The sequence below is a fragment of the Monodelphis domestica genome, chromosome 6, assembly GCF_027887165.1.
Source record: "Monodelphis domestica isolate mMonDom1 chromosome 6, mMonDom1.pri, whole genome shotgun sequence".
In the NCBI taxonomy this organism is placed as follows: Eukaryota; Metazoa; Chordata; class Mammalia; order Didelphimorphia; family Didelphidae; genus Monodelphis; species Monodelphis domestica.
Window position 1 is genome coordinate 177783512 of NC_077232.1, and position 23084 is coordinate 177806595.

The window sequence follows — 23084 nt, forward strand, 5'->3', positions numbered from 1 at the left end:
AATAATTATATAATTTTTGGGGTTTTTGTTATTGACACGGTCAATTATGCTTAAAGTTTCTTAAATATTAAACCAGTTTGCATTCTTGATATAAATCCCACCTTGTCGTAGTATATGTTCTTTGTCATATATTACTATAATCTTCTTGTTAATATTTTATTTAAACTTTTTTAACATCAATATTCATTAGGAAAATTTGTTTATAGTTTTCTTTCTTTTTTTAAATTTTTGCTCTCCCTGGCTTAGGCATCAAAACCATATTTTTTTCATTGGAGGCCTTAACTTTTCTTCAAATAGTTAATATAGTATTAGATTTAATTGTTTTTTTTAAATATTAGGTTGAATTAACTTACAATTTTATCTAGACCTGAGGAATTTTTATTACAGAGTTCATTGGCTTGTTCAATTTAATTTGCTGAGATAAAGTTTTTTAAGTATTCCATTTTGTTTTCTATTAATCTGAGCAGTTTATATTTTTGTAAATATTCATCCATTTCACTTAGATTGCCAGGTTTGCTGGCATGTAATTGTCAAAATAGTTCCTAATCATTGCTTTAATCTTATCCATATTGGTAGCTCATTCACTCTTTTACAGTTCTGATATTGGTAACTTGGTTAATCCTTTATTTTAAAAAATAAAATTAACCACTGGTCTATCTATTCTTCCTCCTCCCCCATAAAATCAACTATCAGTTTATTTATTTGTTCAATGCTTTTTCTCCTTTGATTTCAGGATTTTCATTTTGGTGTTTTTTGGAGATTTTAAAGTTCTTACTCTTCTAGGATATTTTTTAGTTGAATGACCAGTTTATCATTTATCTGCTCCCAAACAGAGACACAAGCATTTCCAGTGCTATGAGGAAATAAGCTGGGCAAACTCCTATACTTCAATATTTAAGGGGCAAAATGATCTTTGAGATGCTATTTTTTCTGGGGCTAGAGGAGATGCCCCTCTCATGTGTATTATTACTAACAGCAGAATAAGAAATATTAAGGACACTTCAAAGGGCTTTTGCAAAAAGACAACTTTAATTCAATTAAGCAAAAAACAAACAAACAAACACCCCAAAACAAACCTTCCTGTTAATTAGAGCTATGAAAAGTAGAATGGCCTACTTCTGGAGGTAGTAGGGTCTTCCTTCCTGAAAATTTCTATGGGGTCAAGATTATGGATCTGCAAATGAAAATGTCCTTTGAGGGCATCTGATCAACCAGTTCATTTTACAGACGCTGAAACAAAGACTCAAGTAGTTGAAGTGATTTGCCAGAGTCACATGAAGTAAGTAATTCAACGGCTAGTTCTGTGACTCCAAGATCATTGTGTGACTCCAAGGCTATTGTGCCTTACTCTCTGATCCAAACAGAGGAGGTGATCATTCATGGATATGATATAGAGGGGATTCCTTTTGAGGTCTAATTATATTAAATAATCACATTGCTGTGATCCTCTTGTTCTATGAACCAGTTATCCAAATGTTCACAAGGGGTTCTTTTTCTCCTCACCAAGCAATAAACCGATATGTGAGAATGCCATTCCTAAATGTATTTAAGAAAGCTGAAATCTGATGGATGATTGTACTTCTTTTAGTCATGAACCCAAATCCATTTTCCCCTTAAGCAATTGTGTAAAGCTTCACAGAAGCTTGGATATACCCATGTGCATGCCACCTCCCAGAATGGTTTCCCAAGGGCTTTTGAGTGTTAGGTGCACTGGTATTGATTAAAAGTTTTAGGAATAAACTATAAGGTGTGTGTGTGTGCGTGCGTGCGCACGTGCTTTCAAGCAAGTGCTTTGGAATATGAACTGGGATTGAATGGAAGAGAGTTTTACCATGTATCTATTCCTAGTTTTGCCCTGGGCTCTAGAAAACAAAACTGCATATAAAAGTACAGGGAAAATTTGGCCTAATACTGTTACAGCTTCCAGGGTACAAATCCAAGTAGAGGCCCATCCTTAAGGGTCATATAATTCTAATTTATATAATTCTAATTTCATGGCCTTAGACTTGAATAGGTGAGGGTTAGTGGATGAATTCTAATGTTACACAGAAAACAGGACCCCTGAGACATGGATCAATTTGCCATAAATAAAATCTCTGAATTATCACCCAAGGAATTGTCCATTTCAGGAAGAAGGAGCCTAATTAGCAACTATTTCTTCTAGAGAAAGCACTAGACTAATTTCTTCATGTCCTCCTTATAATTTGCTTTGACCAAATATATTTTAAAGTAAAATAAAGCACAAACTATTTATACATTTTTAAATAAATAGAACATAACAAAGAGCCCTGGATTTAGAACTGGGTCTATGAATTGGCACAGAAAACACTTTGGAATTATTCAAATAAAGTAAGTAAATGTCCATGTTCTTTGAGCCAGAGGTTCTACTCTTTAGCATATACCCCAAGGAAGTCATTGAGAAAAAGGTCAAATCTCCATCAAAATACTTAAAAATATCTTTTTTTAGTAGCAAAGAACTAGAAACAAAGTTGGTGCCCATCAATTGGGGAATGAGGTATGTGAGCACAATAGAATATTATTGTGCTGAAAGGAATAAAAAGTGCATGAATACATAGAAGCACAAAAAGAGTTACATGAACTGACACAAAGTAAGCAGATCTACTAGAATTATATACACGATGATTACAATAAAATTTACAGGGGGGAAAAACCCATCACAAAACAACCAAAACTGAATATTGTGAAGTTTATAAAGAATAAATGTGGCTTTAAAGGAGAGATAAGAAAATACCTTTCACTTCTCCTTTGCAGAAGTTGGAAAACAAGAATGGAGCATTGCATCAGATTCTTTTTTGATGCTTTGATCATCTTTGATGGCTTTTCTTTCCTCATATGTTTCCTTTTATTTCTTTTTAAAAATTCTTTTTCATAAGGGATGGCTTTCTGAGGAGAGGAGGAGGAGAGTATTAGAGGAGAAATCTAGGTGATTAAAAAAAAAGCTAACAAAATAGATTTCAAATGAACAAAGAATGAATGAATAAGTGAATAAACAAGCAAAAATTTAAATAAATAAACCATCCATAACAAAGGGTCTTGGAGTCAGAGAGCTGGGTTTTAGTCCCTACTAAAGACTAATTGTATGACCTTGGATAGGTTACTTTCCTTGTGGGTCTCTGTTTCTACATCCATAAAATGATGAGTTTGGAAGGGAAATTAGACATAAATTAATTCAGCAAAGTGAGCAGAATCTAGAAAATCATATATCCAATGCCTCTAATAGAGTAAATGAAAGGAAAAATAAAAGATGGTTACCTTTTTTTTATGGGCACCCAGGTAGCATAGTGAATAGAGTGCTGGGCCTGGAATTTATAGAATCTTCTTCCCTAGTTCAAAGCTATCCTCAGACATTTACTAGCTGAGGGTCCCTAGGCAAGTCACTTAATCTTATTTGCCTCAGTTTCCTCACAAATAAAATGAATTGGAGAAGGAACTGACAAATCATTCTAGTACCTTTGCCAAGAAAACTCTAGATAGAGTCATAAAGAGTTAGAGGCAACTGGACAACAACCACCTCATGTGTAATGCCTATTACATAATCTTAATAATTCATCTCAGCCTGAGAGACAACACAAGGAAAGGCATGTCTTTCCTTTGCCCAGAGAGACAGAAGATTACCAGTGCACAACAGTATACATGCTGCCAGAAATGGATTTGATGACAATTGATGTTACTTAACTATTTTTCTTTGCTAAAAGGGAAGACTTAATGGGCATATGGGAGTTAAGTAGGGGTGATCTATCTAGAAATAACTGATATTAAAAACAAAAGGCACCAATAAAACCCAGTTTAAAAAATGAAAGAATTGGACTGGGTAACCTCAAGTTTCTTCCATCTCCAAAATTCTATCATATCTTTGATGACAAGAAAAATAAATATATTCCCCAATTGATAAGATGGGAAGTAATTGACCATTATCCTTGCCCAGTCCCGTGACTTCTATAGGTTAGTCAATGTCTTTCAAATTAGAAAGAGTAACACTGCATGGACATAGGAAAAAGGAAATAATATAATGCATCGTGTAATCAGAAAACTAAGTAATGCTAGTAATAAATCCTGAAATTGGTTATATACCCATCTGTCTTTAATTTCATCCATGTTGTTCTTGAGAGGCCTCTCATTGTTGCTAAGTATAATAGGATAGACTAGTTAATGAAATATGACAAATCTCATCATAAAAGTGATGCATCACCAAAGGAAAGTTGTCCATGATTCAAGACAGCTACTGTTGTTTTTTTGTAGCTACTAGTTTGGGGTACAATACTCTGAGGGAAGGGAGTATCCCTTGTTATTGTGATGTCTCAGCCCACCGCTCCATCATTCCTGTCATTTCCTTTCATGGCCTTGATCTTTAGGGAATAATAAGGGAGGAGGTGGTGTCAGCAAGAGGACAGGCTGATTATGGTGGGGAGAGATGTTTTCGATATATTTGGAGGAATGGTATACCCTCAACACTCTCGTCATTCAGTTAGTATGTTCCTCTGTCACCTCTACCACATAAATGGACAGATGTTGACCAGTTCTGAGCTATTTTTATTGATGCTGATGGCAAGGAATTTTATGCTTCCCAACAAATGAAAGAGCTTCAGAGAGTTCGAGGATTTACTGTTCTCTACATACCCGGAGTCAACATGACTGTGCTCTATAAGGCTTTATCTCTTGAGATGTTTAAAAGCTGTCATTCCATTGCCTTAAATAACAGTGGCTCCCATGGGATTTTCTACTAGTACTAATGCTCTTTCCTCAGCTTCTTCTCAAAGGAGCTTATATCCTTTGATTTTTCTTAGAAGGAAAAATCATTTTCTGAACATTTTTATTCAAGCTTCTAAGAGCATAAAGAGAAGACATAAAACAAGAGCAAAAAGTGATTGAAATAAAAGAGGGATGTGTTGATATGAGAAAATGCTGAGGGAGTATTTGGGAGGGAATCCTGTCCCCCTTAAATTTTTATCTATTGTCTAGTTATCAAATGACTTTGCTGCAATGAGAGGGTTGCCAGTCAAACTAACCCATGTAGAAAATGGAAGAAGCTTCTCTTGAGCTCCCCTCTTTATCTAGTTTGGCCTTGTTTTCCATCCTGTTCCACTATAGTGGCCCAAATATAGAATTGCCTTCCCTACCAAGTGGTCCTGTTCACTTGGGCTGATTGATGACAGGAAGCAGCTCCCTGACTCACGAAGGCCCCAGAGCAACGTGGAATCCTTTCATGTTAAGATTCTCAACATTCCATTTGGTTGCTCCTTCCCAACATGAATTCAATGAATAGTGATTGAGAGTCCACAGGGTGCCAAGAACTAGGGAGGTCAGAACTAAAGGCCCAGTTTTATGTTCAGTCTTTTGCCTCATTTTCATTGGACCCAGATGTTGCCATTCATATCTAGTTCTGGGAAATGACAATGAAGGGCTCTCGAAAACACATACGGGCTCATACACTTTTAGTGCTGGAAGAGCCTTGAAAGATGACTTAATCCAAGTTACTCATTTTGTAGATGAGAAAACAAATCAGAGAGATCAAGGAACTTGTTGAAAGTCAATTAGCTTGTTAGTAACGGAGACAAAACTTGAACTTAAGTCTCAATGCAAGACATTTGACACTATCTCTCTCTGTCTTTCTCTCTCTCAAACACACACACACACTAATATTTAAGTTAGATGACTGAGAAGTGTTTATTAAATGCAAACTATGTACCACATACTATGCCAAGCATAAGGGGTACAAATATAAAAGTAAAGATAGTCCCAGCCTTGAAGAAGCATATATATATATTCAATAGAGGGAGAAAAAAAACACACACACATAGGGAAATGATGTCCAGGGAGAGGCATTCTGGTTTGTGAAGAAACAGAGATGGTGAATGGAGTCATGGTGTAGTCAATTTACATACATTTTCCAGGATTGGTAGTAAAGTTGATTTAACAATGGATCTAAAACTTGTTGCACGGGGAGAGGAAAGAGGGTCCAGAAGAGAAGAAGATGGAAATTTAATGAGCCTTCTAGATGACTGAGGAGAAATGAAGTGTGGCTGGGGCTGGACATGGTAGGAGAGGTATTTGTTTTAGGCTGACCTGGTTATTTTTCCTTTAAGGGAATGGGGAGGCTATCCTTTGTATTATCACTGGCTTGGCTTTCTTGTCTTCTGAGGTATAAAAGACCCAAATCATGAGTAATTTGAATCAGAAGTTTTAACAGAATTATCTACTTTCTTTGATTTAGTATTATGGATTTTCTTGCTAAATGGGGAGGCAATGGGAACAGCATTTTATTTGAATTAATTTCAAAATTTTGGAATTTTAATCAATCTAAGTGAAGCTGTTTTATTTCATTTATAATCATGAGTGTCTCACATATTCTATTCCTGAATTTCAATAACTGGATGGACTGACCTAGGCCTGGATAGAATGGGTGATTGAGACAACTACCAATCAAAGATGCTGTGTGGGTGGGTGCATGTGTGCCTGTGTGCACACATATAGGGAATTTCAATCAAAGGGTGTGGTAGGGGTAGGGGTGGGGGTTCTTCCACTGAAAGGGTTAATTCCTTCAGGGCTTGGAAAGATTTAGACTCAATTGAATTCAAAGGATTAAATTATAACAGACTTATTTGAGATTGAATTCCAAACTACTGAGATAAGATTAAAGATGGGAGAGATATGACTAGAAGCATTAAAAATAAATCTGTATAATTGCAACAGAGACCATAATTACTCTGATTTAAAATTAAAAAAAATTTCCTAGTTAGCCTTACTAGAATATGAATTTCTGCTAAGTGAAACCTATTTTCCCTTGGAACTGAATTATAAAGTAAAGATTAATTCTATTGAGATAAAAACTATCAATTTCATTTTCAACATTTCCCTCTGGAATTTCACTTCAGGGGGAACTTACTCCCCTTTATTTTGAGACTCTCTCATACTCCTTCCATTTTCTATCTCACTGAAACCAGAAAACCCCATCTCGCTGATCACCCTCCCCATCATTCACACCACCAAAAGCACTGATTCAGAGGGCCAGTTAGAATATGTCCTTGCTCCCCTCTATCACTTTCGGACTCTCCCTTTCCTCTTTTACCACTGCCACTCATCTGTCCTCCTTGGAAATTTGCAATATCAAAAATGTCTACTCAGTCCAGATCAGAATTGCTTTTCAATTGTAATAGCCAATCACTTGTAATTGACCAATCAATTAGGATGATCTTCACCAGAGAAGATGTAAGAAAATATAGCTCTCCTTTTCCCTGAGAAATGGAGAGCAGAGAGCTATGGGTCTAGAATATTGTATATTCTGTCAGAAATTGTTCCTGTGACAGCTGGTATTACTTAAGTATTCTTTGTTTTGTCTTTCCCTCTCCCCCATGCCATTCCCTCCACCCTTTGTGTACCAACTCCTGGGATTTCTCAAGGGGTCTCAGAACCTGACTCACCAGTTTACTCTCCTTTCCAACTTCTGGCCTTTTATTGGGAACTTTAATGTTCACACTAATACTCCCTTAAACTCCTTCCCTCAAAAATAATTATACCTTGAATCACACCATTATCCACATATGTTTTACTCTCTTAACAAAACACTCTGATATGCCTCTAATGACAACTTCCTATCATCCAATATTTTTCATTGCCTCATCCTTCATAAATCTATTTTGTGTCCTTGAGGAGACTTCTAATGCTTCCACCTCTCTGAGTTTTCTCTAAGGCCATCATTATTATTTGTTGTTTGTTTGCCTTTCATTTTCCCCCTTCCCAGTCTTGATCCCATAGTTAACCAAGCTAACTCAAGCTATTATCTACTGTCATAGATACTGTCATTCCCCTTCTTGCCCTAGTGCTGTTCCTACTTTCCCAAATCCCATCCCTGAACTACTCTATCTGTTCTTATTCAATTACAGCTAAAAGTCAGATATCCTGCTATCTAGGTACAATAGAAATACATCTTATCCAACTTCAACTGGACTCTGATTGCAAGGTGCCATTTTTTATTCTTTTACTCCTCACAAAAGCTTTCCCAAGCCTCTTATTTGTTCAGACTTCCATCTCCATAGTCCCTTCTCTCTCAGCTGAAAAGCTCATCTCAACTTCTAGAATATCAAGGTCATTTGATGTGTGCATCCTATTATTCCTTTCCCCTCATCCCCAAACCTCTTGACATCACTCCTCATTCTCTCCTCCTTTGTCCCTGTCTCTGGTAATGAAGTTGCCCTTCTATCCAAAGTAAAATCCTCTACCTGTGCCCTTGGTTGCATCCCCTCCTTTCTTCTCTGGAAGATTAATCCCTCAATATTCTCTCTTTCCCTCTATTCATAAGCTTCTTTCTTCTGGCTCCTGCCCTACAGTATTCAAACATGCCTACCTCTCTTTTCCTTAAAAAAAATTCCAACCATCCCCCAAACTATAGTTCTGTACCTCTTTCCCCTTTCGCAAATGCCTAGTAAAAATGATCTATTCTAATTGTTTTGATTTCTCCCTTTCTCACCCATTCTTCAACATGTTGTGACCTGATTTTCAGCCTCATCACTCAACTAAGACCACCCTTTCCAAAGTTATCAGTGATCTATCTCCTAATTGTCAAACCTGAGTCATTTCTCAGTTGTCATCCTTCTTGACTTCCCTGAAGCATTTGACATTGCTGACCACTCTTTCCTCTTGAGTAGTGTCTCCTCTTTTGAGTTTTCATGATGCTTTTTTATCCTGACTCTCCTTCTCTCTCCCAATCTTTTCTTCTTATTCTCCTTAGCTAGCTTATGTTCCTTACCATGTCCTTAAATATCCTCTAAGTTATAACACAGTCCCTTTCTTTTCTCTTCCCACACAATCTCTCTTGGAAACCCCATCAGCTCTCATGAGTTTAATTTTCATCTTTGGCACCTAGCACCATGTCTAATAAAAGGTGATCAATAAATATTTGTCAATGAAAATCCTAAAAATGAAATTATGTTTTACCTGAAACTGACAGTTTGATCCTCTGTTCTCTTACCTCCTCAATCACCCCAGTGATAGAAGTAATTCCTAAATTTTTAGCAATTTGAATGTGATTTTACCATTTTAGAGGGGTCACAAATTTCTCAATGTAAAGTTAAAGAGACTTTTGGGTACTTTCCTATCACTTGGACTTCCACAGTATCATCACTTCATCACATCTCCCCAAGGAGTTTGGAAGGAAAATCACCTAGAAATTAAAGAACTGATGAATAGACATTTGTTAGAAAAAAAACTGAGCAGTTAGTTTGACTTTGGGAAAATGAGTTTGTATTTCTAGGGTTCGTTTTCCACATCTGTAAAAGAGAGGTTTGAGCTTTAAAATCCCTTCTTACTTAAACATTTTGGAAATTTCTGAAATGTCCAATCCTTGACTAGTAATGGAAACACAATCCAAAAGAAATTCTACCAGGAGTCTCTGTCACTCTGGAACCTTATAGAAAAGTCAAGAGTAATCCACAAAGTGGTCCCTGAGTCTAGGTAACATTCTGTTCTGGGTTTAATGGTTTGTTTATTTGGCTCATTGAGACTTTTTCTTCAAGGACTACTATGGCTCTCCAGGTACTGCAGTCAGGAGATGTTAGCTACAAATACATCACAAGGAGAAGTCAGAACCTCCTCCAGCCCCTTTCCAAAGCAATTACTACCAGGTCTCGTAAACTTCAATGTGAATTTGATGTAGCAATCATTATTTGGAATTTCTATTCAATAAAGGATGCAATTGTACCCACCACACTAATCTATTTCTTGGTGTTAATTTCCTTTTTCTTTATACTTCACAAAGTTTTTTACTAAGGGAAGGGGAGAAGAGGGACCCTCATATCAACGTCATCATTAATTATATTGACACATTTTCTGGTTAAACTATGTGTAGCCATCCTGAAAGTTTTGAAGGGTATGTTTTGATGAAATGAAAAAGGATAATTCACTTAGAGGCATGATATTGTCTTCAAGATCAAAATGTCCTAGTGATGGACACAAGCAGGTAGGAAAGCAATCTGGGAAGCATCTTGCAGTCTCTTTGACTCCTTTTCCTCAGACCTTGACAGCATCCATGTAAAATGTAAAAGCTGGTGACTTCAAGGGGTGGAGGCGAGAAGGGGCAGAATATATAAAAGGAAAAGATTATAGAAATGCCCCAACTGGTTTTAATAATGAAGACAATACATGGCCCCAGCAGGCATCTCTCCTCCTCCTAAAAGCTCACACTGGCCGTGGCATGATATATGATGGGTGATATGAGAAGAAAAGAAAATGTATTTCTAGTTAGAAAATAACTGAGACTTAACATAGTCTTAGATATTTTTTAAGCTACTCAGTACCAATAGAATTCAAACCATGATTAGCAAAAAGAAGGTAGAAAGCCTGAGAAATGTAACATATTCTGCCCATTTCGAATAAACTTCCCTACCTCACAGGTTTTCTTAAGATCCTCTTCTTATTTAATAACCAAACTTCTGTCAATATAGAACAACTAAAGCAAACAATAGCCAGTTATCATCAGTGCCAGCCAAACAACTTATTATCTACCCTGATCAAATTAGCCAAATGTGTTATGCTGTGTGGACATAATCAAATGCTATACCATTCTCCAATGGATCAGAGGACAATTGATCCAGGGTTTTCAATTGTCTTCCTGATTATGTATTAATTGACTTCTGGTTTTTTGCATGAAAAATGGCAGAGATGTTAGTTGTAATGGTGGCCTGGTTTTTGGGTCACAGAGACTTAGCCAGGTATAAAACATGATTATTTGCTATAGAAAGAAGCTTGCCTTTTGTTATGCTATTTTTGTGAGGAATAACACAAGACCACTAGACTTTCGATCACACAATACCTGAGTTTGATTTCAGGTCTACCAACTACTCACAACTAAAGGTAAGATTCACAAGCTTTGAGTGTCATTATCCACATCTATCAAATGAGGAGAAAACATTTCCATTATCATATTCTCATGAGTTTCCAATGAGATGATACTTAAAAAGCATTCTCTAATAATAAGATGCTATGAATAACTCCTACTTATATAATATTTTTAAGATTTACAAGAAAATTCCTAACATACCACAGTCCTGTGCAATATATATTAATGATACATCATTTTTATTCCTATTTTATAGGTTAACTGTCTCATACTCCTGGAATATATTCTCATATTACTCTTGGAACCCATTATTTCCATTATCTCCTAATGCCCCCCCCCAAAAAAAAACTTAAAAGAAATTGGGAAGAGAAGAAAGAAGAATTTTCATTTCAGAAAGAGGAAATTAGGGACAAGAAGTGAACATAAATTTCTTACTCTTCAGTTAGAAAGTGATGTCAATCAAAAAAAGTTACAGTAGAGAATAACTTTTTAAGAATAACTTTTAGTTAAGATTATTGTTCTATATGTGTATATATATATAGAAAGAGAGAGTGAGAAAGGAAGGTAAGAAAGAAAGAGGGAGAAAGAAAGAGAAGGTAAGAAAGAAAGAAAGAAAGAAAGAAAGAAAGAAAGAAAGAAAGAAAGAAAGAAAGAAAGAGGAGGGAGGAAAGAAGAACAAGAGGAAGAGGAGGAGGAGAAGGAAGGAAGGAAGGAAGGAAGGAAGGAAGGAAGGAAGGAAGGAAGGAAGGAAGGAAGGAAGGAAGGAAGGAAGGAAGGAAGGAAGGAAGGAAGGAAGGAAAAAAAGTCAGCACAATTGATCAATACTTTGTCAGAATCCAAAAATATGTGCCATGTGTAGCAACTTTGGACCTCTCCCCTCCACAAAGTAATGTTTTGGGGGAAAGTTCTCATATCAAAGAGAATACTTTTTTAAAAATTACAGTCATGTATTTTAAAAATAAATCTATCACCTTCCCTAAACAAAGTAGCACATTCCTATTGAAATATGCTATTATTGTCATAACAAATACAATTACAAACTAAAGGGGCACTAAAATTTTATTAAATTTGATTTTCCTCCAGATTTAAGAAGAAAATATTATGTCTAAATACAGAACTCAAGAGAATCACCAAAAGGTAAGAAAGGAAAAAAAAAAGCAAGGGACTCAATAAGTTCAAATGATTTGTATTCCAATATGAAAAGATGATATTGGTAACTAATAAAAATTGTTACATATAAAAATGTCTTAAAACATGTTATAATGAGATAAAATTTTAAATACTATTGGCTTTTTCTATAGAACTATGAAGCAAGTGGGCAAAAGGGTTGAAAATTGAAGTCTTTATTAGGTAGTATCAATGAACAGAGTGAGAAAATGAGCAGAAAAACAGACATTGGCTTTATAATTCTTTTTACCATTTAGCATTAAATCAGCTTTTCTGGGCTAGCTTGAGCATCTAGCCATTTTTTATAAATGTGTATTTCTGAGCTCCAAGCTCTAAATGAAAACTTAATGTCTGAATATATCTTGTCAGCTCTGGGCTGCCTCTATATGAAAAGATGAGCTTAAAAACATAAACTATAAGTCTTGTCCAAGTCCTAGTGAGGGTTTTTCTACTAATTGAGGATTTGTGGAAACATAAATGACACTGCTACCAGGAGCAAGCTGAGACTATTGAAGATTTTGGTAATCTCAGGCACATTCTCTGAATTGGGTTAGAGGAAAATAGAGACAGAATTTGAATTTATTCCATAAGGTGCTAAAGATCTGAAATATTAAGAGGCTTTATTTTTGCTTAGGTAAAGCATTCTGTAGAGAATCTATTTTGAACATTAATGAGGTCAACAAAAACATGATCCAAAATTACATAAAATAAAAGGATTTCTTTGCCTTTTAGGGATATTTTACCTGGAAAGGAGAGTTGCAGGTTAGCCATGATACTTATCTTTAAGTATTTAAAGGACTATCACATTAAGTCAGAATTGTCCTTTTTTTGCTGGGCCCCAGCAGGGAGAGCTAAGGACACTGAGGGAAAGTAGCTGCTAGAGCTGTTTGAAAGGGGAATAGGTGAACGCAAGAATTAGTGCATGCTCCTTCACTGGAAAGATTCTCAAGAAAAGGTGAGATGCCCATTTGTTGACAAGGTTGTAGGAAGGATGAGGACCTGTGACTGTGAGTTTAAATCCTGCCCTCAGCTGAATGGGACACTATTAAATTCTTCAATAGCAGCATAGTTGAATCCTCACACGCTTGAATTCAATTGGGCAAATATATAATAAGCCCTAACTTTGCATACTCTGTGTTATACCAGGTATTAGAAATTCAGGGAATTCTCTTTGTAGTATTCTCTTAGTATTTCAGTCTCATCTTGAAACTTACCTCTGGTGATACAATATTCATTTCTATTAGAGAAACTCAAAAAGACTTTGGTTATTGGCTCTCAAGTCTCTTCTCTCTTTTCTATAAAGAGGAAAAGAATTTACTACAGATTTGTATTCAGAAGATGAGTGGTACTCTATCATTAGAAGTTCGGGAAAGAGGAAACAGATTATTTATAGAGAACTTTAGAATTCTCAAGGTGGTTTTTTTTTTTAAACTCTTACCTTTTGTCTTGGAGTCAATACTGTTTATTGGCTCCAAGGCAGAAGAGTGGTAAGGGCTAGGCAATGGGGGTCAAGTGACTTGCCCAGGGTCACACAGCTGGGAAGTGTCTGAGGACAGATTTGAACCTGTCTCTAGGGCTGGCTCTCAATCCACTGAGCTACCCAGCTGCCCCCTTCTCAAGGTGTTTTGTTCCTTATTAGCTTAATTGAGCCTCACAAAACCCTGTCAGATAGACACAACAGGAATTATTAGCCTACATTTAAAGATGAGGAGATTGAGGTTCATTATCACACAGTGAGTAAATTACAGAGTGTGATTCGATCTCAGACCTCCATCACCTGGAAGTCAGCTCTCTCTGCTCCACTCTGCTACTATTGAGAGATACTCTCTAGGAAGTAGAGGAGGAAACTGGAACCAGCTAAATTTTCAGGGTGTTCATGCACCCCTCAGAAATCTTCAAACAGTATAACCTAGACCTTGATTTATCATTTTATTGATTATCTGGACTTAAGAAAATGATGGAGAAAATGTTCATAATGAAAATTATACTTAAGGCTATGCTATGAATAGTTGTTTCCCCTCAGAAGACAGTTTTTAAATATTTAGGAGCATTTACTCCTGAATGCTCTGTCTTATGACAGTGTTCTTATTTGGGACACAAAGAAAAAGACCAAAGCAAAGGAGGTGGTCGAGTCAGGTTGGCACTCACCACTTGGTGCTGCCTTCAAAAGTTCTTAGATTACACACCCCGTTTATTGCATTATTATTTTAACAGGGCCTTTTAAAGGGCATTTTAATGGCCTCCTTGTTTAGGCAGATATACATTGGGAGGCATTTGGAATACCTCCCAGTTGCTACATTTTTGATCTGCACATTTCTTAGAATTCTGACAACCTACCAGGTAACAGTTACTATGATATTTTGCTGACACATTCCAGGGTTGGCAGTTGTTAGATTTGCCAGTGAGGTTTGTTGTCCAAATCCCATTGGCTGGAGATTTATTGCCTTTCACTCTAACTCATCTTACACTTGCCCTGCTCCTATTTTGAGTTCCTTGTGTTATTATACACACTATAGATGTGGTTTGGAGGATTTGCTACGGAGAGCCATGATGTAAGTCAAAAGTTCTCAGCCCCTTATGTTAAAGCTAGAAGGGGGCAAAAATATGACCACACACATACATTGATGTGTATGTGTGTGCGTGTATATATATGTATATATATATATGTACATATATATATATATAATTGTTCAATCAATCCAAGCTTTTTTAATATTATCCTAACTAATGAAGGACAAAGGGACAAGTAATTCAAAATAAAGACTAGTTATTTAAATTAACAAGGGACAAAGAGTTCAAACATCCTTTCTAAACTAAATAGAAATTTGTCTTTGCCTTGGAAAATAATTTTCTGTAAGGACCACTGAAAGGCTATTTTTTTCCCTTCTGAAATTGGTTCTCTCTGTCTCACCCAGGCTGGATGTACCATGGCCATTGGCAGGTTGATCCTGATGCTTAACAGAATAGTAGCTTTAACTTCCTCTATTTTTCTGATGTAGGCTGGTTTGCCTTTTCTTTGGTGGCATGATGCCTCTCCTCTCCCAGGGGCTCATCATTTTAGTGCTAGAGTAGTTTAGACACCTGATTAACCTTAAAGTCTAGTGCAAGTTAGAATTCTTAAACTCCAGCAATCAACTAGGTTCAGTCTCAGCCTCCTCTAATAGCAGGGGTTACAGGTATTATATCCCACTACTTGGCCAAAGTTCAAGGTTTTTGTTTTTGTGGCTGTGATTAGTTGCATCTGATTCTTTGTGACCCCATATGGGGTTTTCTTGGCAAAGATACTAAAGTAGTTTGCCCTTTCCTTCTTCAGTTCATTTTACAGATGAGGAAATTAAGGAAAGATGGTTAAATGACTTAATTAAGGTCACAAAAGTGTCTGAAGCCATATTTTAACTCACATTGTTTCAAAGGTTAGCATCAGGATTTTGTTTTGGTCCATGTTTGTGAATTTTATTTATGGAAGGAAATTATCACATGAAAATGCCCTTGACAGTTCTAGAAAGCTGTCTGACACACTGAAAGGTGAATTTGACCTCAGCCACTTTCTAGCTGGGTGATCCTGAGAAAGTCACTTAATCCATTTCTGTCTGTTTTCTCATCTGTGAAATGGGGATAATAATAGCACCTACCTCCTATAGTTGAGGCAATTGGGTGGCACAATGGATAGAGTACTGGACCTGGATTCAGGAAGTCCTGAATTAAAACCTAGGCTTAAACACTAGTTGTGTGACCTTGGGCAAGAAATTTAGCCCTGTTTACCTCAATTTCCCCACCTGTAAAAAGTTAAGAAGGAAATGGCAAACTACTTTAGTATCAGTGCCAAGAAATTCCCAAACAGGATCAAGACAGGACTGAACAACAATAATAGCCTCACTCCTAAATTTTATTCTGACATATACCAATTGTCTCCAGCCTGGATGACCCATAAACATGTCATATTTCACATATTCCAATTGTGCCTCATTATCTTTCCCCTAAAATTCAGCCCTCCTCCAAATTTGCCTTCTTCTGTTGAGGCCACAATAACCCTTCTATTTACTCAGGATTTCAAATTTCAGGTTCATGCTGCACTCTCATTCTCCTCTGACCCCCATCCCACATCCAAATAGTTATCAAATTTTGTCTATTCTGCCTCTACATTACATCTTCCTCTCAACTAGCAGAGTCACTTAACTAGTTCAAGACCTTAGCTCTTGGCTGGGATATTGCAGAGCTTCCTGATGGGAATGATTACTTCTACTCTCTTGCTTTTCTAATCCATGCTCCACAGAGTGTGAAAAGTGCTTTTCAGGCACAGGGTGACCATTACTGTTCCACTGCTCAAAGGCCTTCAGGGCTTCCCTCCCTATCCCCTCTAGAATAAAATACAATCTCTTCATGATAGCCTTTCACCATAAATAAAACCAAGAGCAGGGAAATTGGGTCTTTCCCCTGAATGGTAATGTAGGGTGGTAGTAATAAAAATGCTTCTTCCCCAAGGAAATTCAGAGATGATGATCCTTGGGATTGTCAGGAATTCTCCAATCTGAGATATTTAGCACAAATCTGCTGTCTTGCCTGCCTTTACCTTAAAGCTATCACACCTTTGACGTACCTTCTCTTCCATTCCCAAAGGAGGGTAGGAGGATGAGCCACTTCATTTCCACTGCTCACTGCACTGCCATGCCATTCCCCTTATTAGACTGAACTCTTTACCAGTGGTGTCAAACTTAAATAGAAACAAGGAGTACATAAGAATCCTCACTGGCCACATAAGTTCACATTATCTATGTTTTATTATATTGTATTAGTTTTGATGATTCCCATTATCTTTTAATATGATTTTTTATACATTCATATTTATTGAATATCATAGAATGAGTCCCTTCTGCTAAATATAGTGTAGAAATGATCATATTTAGATTAAAGTTTCAATGAATAGAGTGCTGGGCCTGGAGTAAAAAAAAAACAAAACTCATCTTTATGAGTTCAAATCTAACCTCAGATACTTACTAGCTTTGGGACTCTGGACAAGTCCCTTGACTCTGTTTGCCTCAGTTTCCTCATCTGTAAAATGAGATAGAGAAGGAAATGGCAAAACTATTCCAGTAACTCTGTGAAGAAAACCCCAAATGGGGTCAAGAAAAGTAGGACACTACTAAAAATATTAAACAACAACAACAACAACAAAAAGCCTACTCTTATGACAATGAATTCTAGGGATCGGATCCAATTATTTTTCTCATTTGAAAGATTTGATATAGGGTATAAGTGGATTTGGATTCCTAAGCAATACACTAGTATCAATGAATGATTAAAGTAACCAGCATAAGTCTCCCAAAGGTGCTTTCTTGGAAAAAGTATAGAATGACACAGATGAGAATTTAAATAAAAAAAAGAAAAAGTAACAGTAGTAACTATAGAAACTACTCCTGCCCCTTTTAATCACATTTATTTAATAGTTAAGGGAGTTGTGTCCTACACAGGTAGAACGACTGTCAGCTCTCTTGGGATTATCAATCCATTTATGATGTCTTGGAAATCATGTTCCTGGAAATAACCAATTATCAGTTCAATCTCCTTCTGGAAACTGTCACATGACCATTTTTGTTGCAATTCAATTCAATCTGTCTTATATTTAATAATTGCCTGATATATGCAGGGCCATAGGACTAGGAGCCAGAAGTGGAAAGGCAAGAACAACAATATCCCTGCCCTCAAGGAGCAGCATACATTTTTTCAGGTATTTGGCAAAATTATTTTTTGCCACCAACAAAGTATTTTAGAATCAGGACCTGAAATCAGGCCTTCCTAACTATAAGTCAAGCTCTCCTTCTATTATAAAGCATTGCCTTTCTGAAAATATTTCTACTAGAAAGGAATTTGTGCTATGGGCAAAATTTCCTTAGAAAATGAAGTTTCTAAGAATGAATGCAAGCACTGGAGTTATCAGTGCAGAACAAAATCAAAAGCTTTAGAAAAAAAAGAGGCTAACTAAAATGAGGATGGTAAAAGGTTCATTGTCAGTGCCAGTCATTGTGCTAAGCACTGGAGGGAAAATTATAACAACGTCACAATAAAAATAATACTAACTAGCATTGATATAGTACTTTAAGGTTTGCAAAGCACTTTACATATATTATCTTATTTGAACCTCACGACCTACCCTATGAGATAGGTGCTATTATTATCTCCATTTTATCACAGAGAGAACTGAGCCTGAGAGTACCATAAATAGTGAGAGTGTAAGGCAGAACTTGAATTCAGGACTTCCTACTCCAGGTCCAACACTCTAGCTACTAAGCCATCTTTTGTGTTGTTTGGTTATTTTAGGCATGTCAAACTTTTTCTGGCTATGTTTAGGGTTTTTTGGCAAAGATACTGGGATGGTTTGCCATTTCTTTCTCTAGCTCTTCTTTTTTTAATAGATGAAGAAATGGAGGCAAACAGGGTTAAGTGACTTGCCCAGGGTCACACAGCTAATAAGTGTCTGAGGCCCCAGTTTGAACTCAGAAGAATGTCTTCCAGACTCCAGGACAGGCACTCCATCTACTGTGCCACCTTGTTGCCCACTATGCCACCACCTTACCTTGGCAGATAAGGTAAGAAAGTCTGGGGAAATTAAAAACAAAATCTGCTGAGAGGATGACAAAAATCAGGATGAGTTTCTGTTTATTGACTTTCAGCTCAACATGATGAACCAGTTCCTAGAGCAGCATTGGTGAACCTTTTCCAAGTTTGAGTGCCCAGAGAGCAAATTCAAGTCTTCTGTGAGCCTCACAATACTGGAGAGAGATGAGGGAGAAAGTGCTTGCTTTGGGAGCCTGGACAGAGGGGTGGAGCATGGAAAAATATTCTGGGATTCTGGCAAGAAGGGGAACAGAGCAGCTCCGCAAGTGCCGGCTCTTCACTCATGACACGTCTTTGCCAATGATATCCTAGAGTGTACTTTAAAAAGGATAATACTCTAGTCAAACACATAAATATGTTACCCCAAGTCATTGTAGTCATTTGGAAGACTCATAAGATGTTGGCAAAAGAGTCAGATTGTCCAGTGAAAGTCAGATGCAATAAATAGTTCCTTATTTGCTATGTGTTAACTCACATAATGGAAGACGAGACTAAAAGGGAAAACAGAGTGGTCATTGTGAACTTTGGGCATGGCAAAAAGAAGGAAGTTCAATAACTGTTCTACTGAAAGAGTAATCTTCAGCAATGGTAGTTCTGATTTCTATCCTATGGTTATAAAAGATGACTAAAGCTATCATTTCCTCAGCCAAGGCAATTACCCCACTCTTTCCATATCAGTAGCTCCTATATCAGGATTGGACTCCCATGTCTCCAAAATACTATCTCTAATCCACTTTTCTACACTAAAATCAATAGCTAATGCCCACACGCACTTTCTATGCACGGACTGCCTATCCCTTAAAGAAGTCTAGGGCAGCCTATATAACCAGAGCATGAATAAAACAAGTCAAGGTCACGAGTTTTATAAGGAGGGGTAGGTCTCACTCAGGTACTTCTGATTGGTTTCCTACATCTGGTATCATGGCCAAGGAGATATCAGTGAGCAAGATTGCCTACAGCATGGAAGTTCCTAATACAGAAGGTTTAAGGATTAGATGATTCCAGAAGAGAGGTGATGTTCCAGATAGGAGGTACATGGTTAGAGGAAAAGCAGCCTGTATTAAAATAGTCTAAGTCCAGCAAAGCAGAGAGGGGTTTGGGGCTATTACACGTTTTCCTTTGTTTTGTAAAGTTTGTATCTTAAATCTAGTTTTGCTCATTATTACGCACAATAATGTTTAGAAGGGATAATAGAAATGGTTACTAGAATTAAAGTCCACAAGAAGAAAAATATCATGGTTCACAAAAATATTTCAAAAAATAAAACAATATTTTAAGAATAAAGACACATGCATATGATGCATTATATAATATCTGCATTTATATAAATTATATAATACATACTCTATCATTAATAAGTACTTTCATACACATTGCCTAATTTCAACCTAATAAAAGACCATAAGATAGGTAGGACAGGTGTTATTATTCTACCTTGTAGAGGGGGGAAAGTTTCTCATAGAGTTTATATTCTTCTTGCCTTTGGATGCACAATAAAAATAATTTTATTAGACCTTTTATTCACCTTTCTAAAGAAGTCTGTGAGCTGACTCTTCATTTATTTTTCTGATTTTTGGAAAAAATTTTGTTTTGATTCATCAATCACTTCTTAATAAACAACCTTCCCACATAGAACATTACCATAAAAAAGTTAATCAAAATAGTGTAATAAAGTGATTGTGACTTACAACACATGTAATTTTCCATTCATAGCTTCTGAACAAAAAGAAAAGAAGTGTGTTTTAACCTCAGTCAACTGGAAGCAACTATGGCCATTGTATTTAATGTGAATACTGTTTTCTCATAGTATTTTCATCATTGACATGGTTATAGTAACTGCATATAATTTTCTTTGAGTTCTTCTTTCTTTACTTTGCTTCTATTCTTATAAGTCTCTACTTATTTCTTATATTCATAATTATATGGAAAAATAATATTCCATTATATATAAATCATGTATTGTTCTAGCACTCCCACATCATTTGATACAAAATGTGTTGACACCTTTTTGATATTATTATTATTATTTTTAAAACCCTTACCTTCCGTCTTGGAGTCAATACTGTGTATTGGCTCAAGGCAGAAGAGTGGTAAGGGCTAGGCAATGGGGGTCAAGTGACTTGCCCAGGGTCACACAGCTGGGAAGTGGCTGAGGCCAGATTTGAACCTAGGACCTCCCATCTCTAGGGCTGGCTCTCAATCCATTGAGCTACCCAGCCTTTTTGATATTATTAAAAAATGGTGCTATGATACTGTCATGCCACAAGAAATGACCAAAAAAAAAAAAAACCCTAGAAAGAGATATGTTATCTGTGGCAAGGAGAATGTTGTACACAGAAACAGCAATAATATACAATGATCAACTATGAATGATTTAACTATTATCAACAATGCAAGGATCCAGGAAAACCCTAAAAGAAACTTGTGAAGACTATAGCAAATTATCACAACGATTAGTTACTATGACCAGGTGGGATTTATACCAGGAATGCAAGGCTGGTTTAATATTAAGAAAATCATCTGTGTAATTGACCATAGCAACAAACAAACTAATAGAAATTATATGATTATCTCAATAGATGCAGAAAAAACCTTTGACACAATACAACAATAGAAAGTATAATAATAAAAGGGCCTTTCCTCAAAATTACAAACAGTATTTATTAAAAATAATCAGCAAGGAGGGTTGAGTCAAGATGGTAGCATAGAGGCAGCAAATGTTCAGACTTCTGAAAGCCCTTTCTTACTGATTGCAAACTAAATGCTCCTAGGGGACTGAAAACCAAACCTAACAAGAAAACAGAGCCAAGGAACCCTCCTACTGTACTCAAAAGGTGTGCCCCCAAAGCCACAATTCAAGAACACACCGGTTTAAGGAGAAGGAAGAAGAAAGGTTCACAGGGCCCCTTCCCTACTTAGAGTGCTAATCCCCCAGTGGCAGCTGGAACCTCTGTGCAGCTAAAGGCACTGGTCTGCAGGGAGTACCTTGCTGGTAAAGCTGTGCCAGGCTCAGATTGTCCAACACAAGCAGTGGGGAAGCAGACAGAGGAGAAATACAGAGTACAAAGAAGGAGGCATAGTTGAGGCAGGGGAGACACTCCATATTGCCCACCCCCCTTTATAAGGTTTTGGCCTCAGGGCACATCCAGCAACCCAGCAGGACCTAATCCCATCAAAACCTCCGGAGGATATGGAAGTTCAAGTTCCAAAACCACAGACTGCTGGACTTAATCCCATCAAAGCTTCCAGAGGGCAGAGAAGCTCAAGCTAGAACAACCTTCCACCACAGACTGCACTGAGAGATTGCCGACAAAACTTCAAAGGTGCAGGCAGAAAGAAAAAAACCAAAGCCAAAAAAAAAAATGAGAGGAGCAAGAGCTCAGGCAAGAGCAGGGAGTAAAGTAGGAGTAAATATGAGCAAACAACAGAAAAAGAAAAAAGAAAATTACAATTGACAGCTTCTATACAGGCAATGAACAAAGAGAAAATGGAACACAGAAGGATGAGGGAACTCTAAGCAAAAAAAAAACCCCAAAAAACAGAAAACCCAACAAATTGGATATAGGCACTGGAAGAACTCAAAATACAATTCAAAACACAATTAAGAGAGGCTGAAGACAATTAGGAAAAGACTTAAAAACTAAGATAAGTCATCTGGAAACAGAGGGACTTGAACTAAAACAAGGAAATAGTGTCTTGAAAGCCAAAATCAACTAGCTTGAAAATGAGGCAAAGGAGATGAAAGATGAGACAAAGAAGATGAAAGATGACCACCAAAGAAAATCAGACCAGAAGGAGAAGGATGACCAAAAAGCCAGGGTTAAAATCCAGTCTTTAAGAACCAGAATACAACAATGAGAATCAAGTGACTTCACAAGGCAGCAGGAGACTATAAAATGAAATCTAAAGAATGAAAAAGTTGAGGAAAATATGAAGCATCTCATTCACAAAATAGATTTAGAAAATTGTTGCAAGAGAGACAACTTAAGAATTGTTGGTCTACCAGAAGACCATGACAAAAGAAAAAGCCTGACAGCATACTACAGGAAATTATACAAGAAAACTGCCCCGATATTCTAGAACACTAGGGAAAAAAGTGGAGTTTGAAAGAATCCAAAGATCACTTCCTGTATTTAATCCCCAACTGACAACACCCAGGAATGCTATAGCCAAATTCAAAAACTATCAGACCAAGGAAAATAATATTAGAAGCTCCTAAGAAGAAGTAACTCAAATACCATGGAAACACAGTAGGATAACATTGGATCTGTCTGCATTTACAATGAAAGACCAAAAGGCATGGAATATGATATTCCAGAAAGTAAGGGAACTAGGTCTACAACCAAGAATCAACTACCCAGCAAAACTGACTATATTCTTACAGGGGAAAGTATGATCATTCAACAAAATAGAAGAATTCCAAGAATCTGTAAAGAAAAGACCAGACCTAAAC

At 36.8% G+C, this 23084-nt stretch overlaps 1 long non-coding RNA gene across 2 annotated transcripts in view; it reads right to left on the reverse strand.

Moving 5' to 3' along the window:
• Positions 1-23084, reverse strand: part of LOC103103362 (uncharacterized) — a 54734-nt gene that overhangs the window by 20921 nt on the left and 10729 nt on the right. The window contains exons 2-3 of one of the 2 annotated variants that reach the window (XR_468810.3): positions 16617-16730; positions 2753-2904 (exon numbers count right to left, since the gene is read on the reverse strand). This is a non-coding gene — a long non-coding RNA (uncharacterized LOC103103362). The remainder of the gene's footprint in view (positions 1-2752; positions 2905-16616; positions 16731-23084) is intronic. The other variant, XR_008912903.1, reaches the window with a different exon arrangement.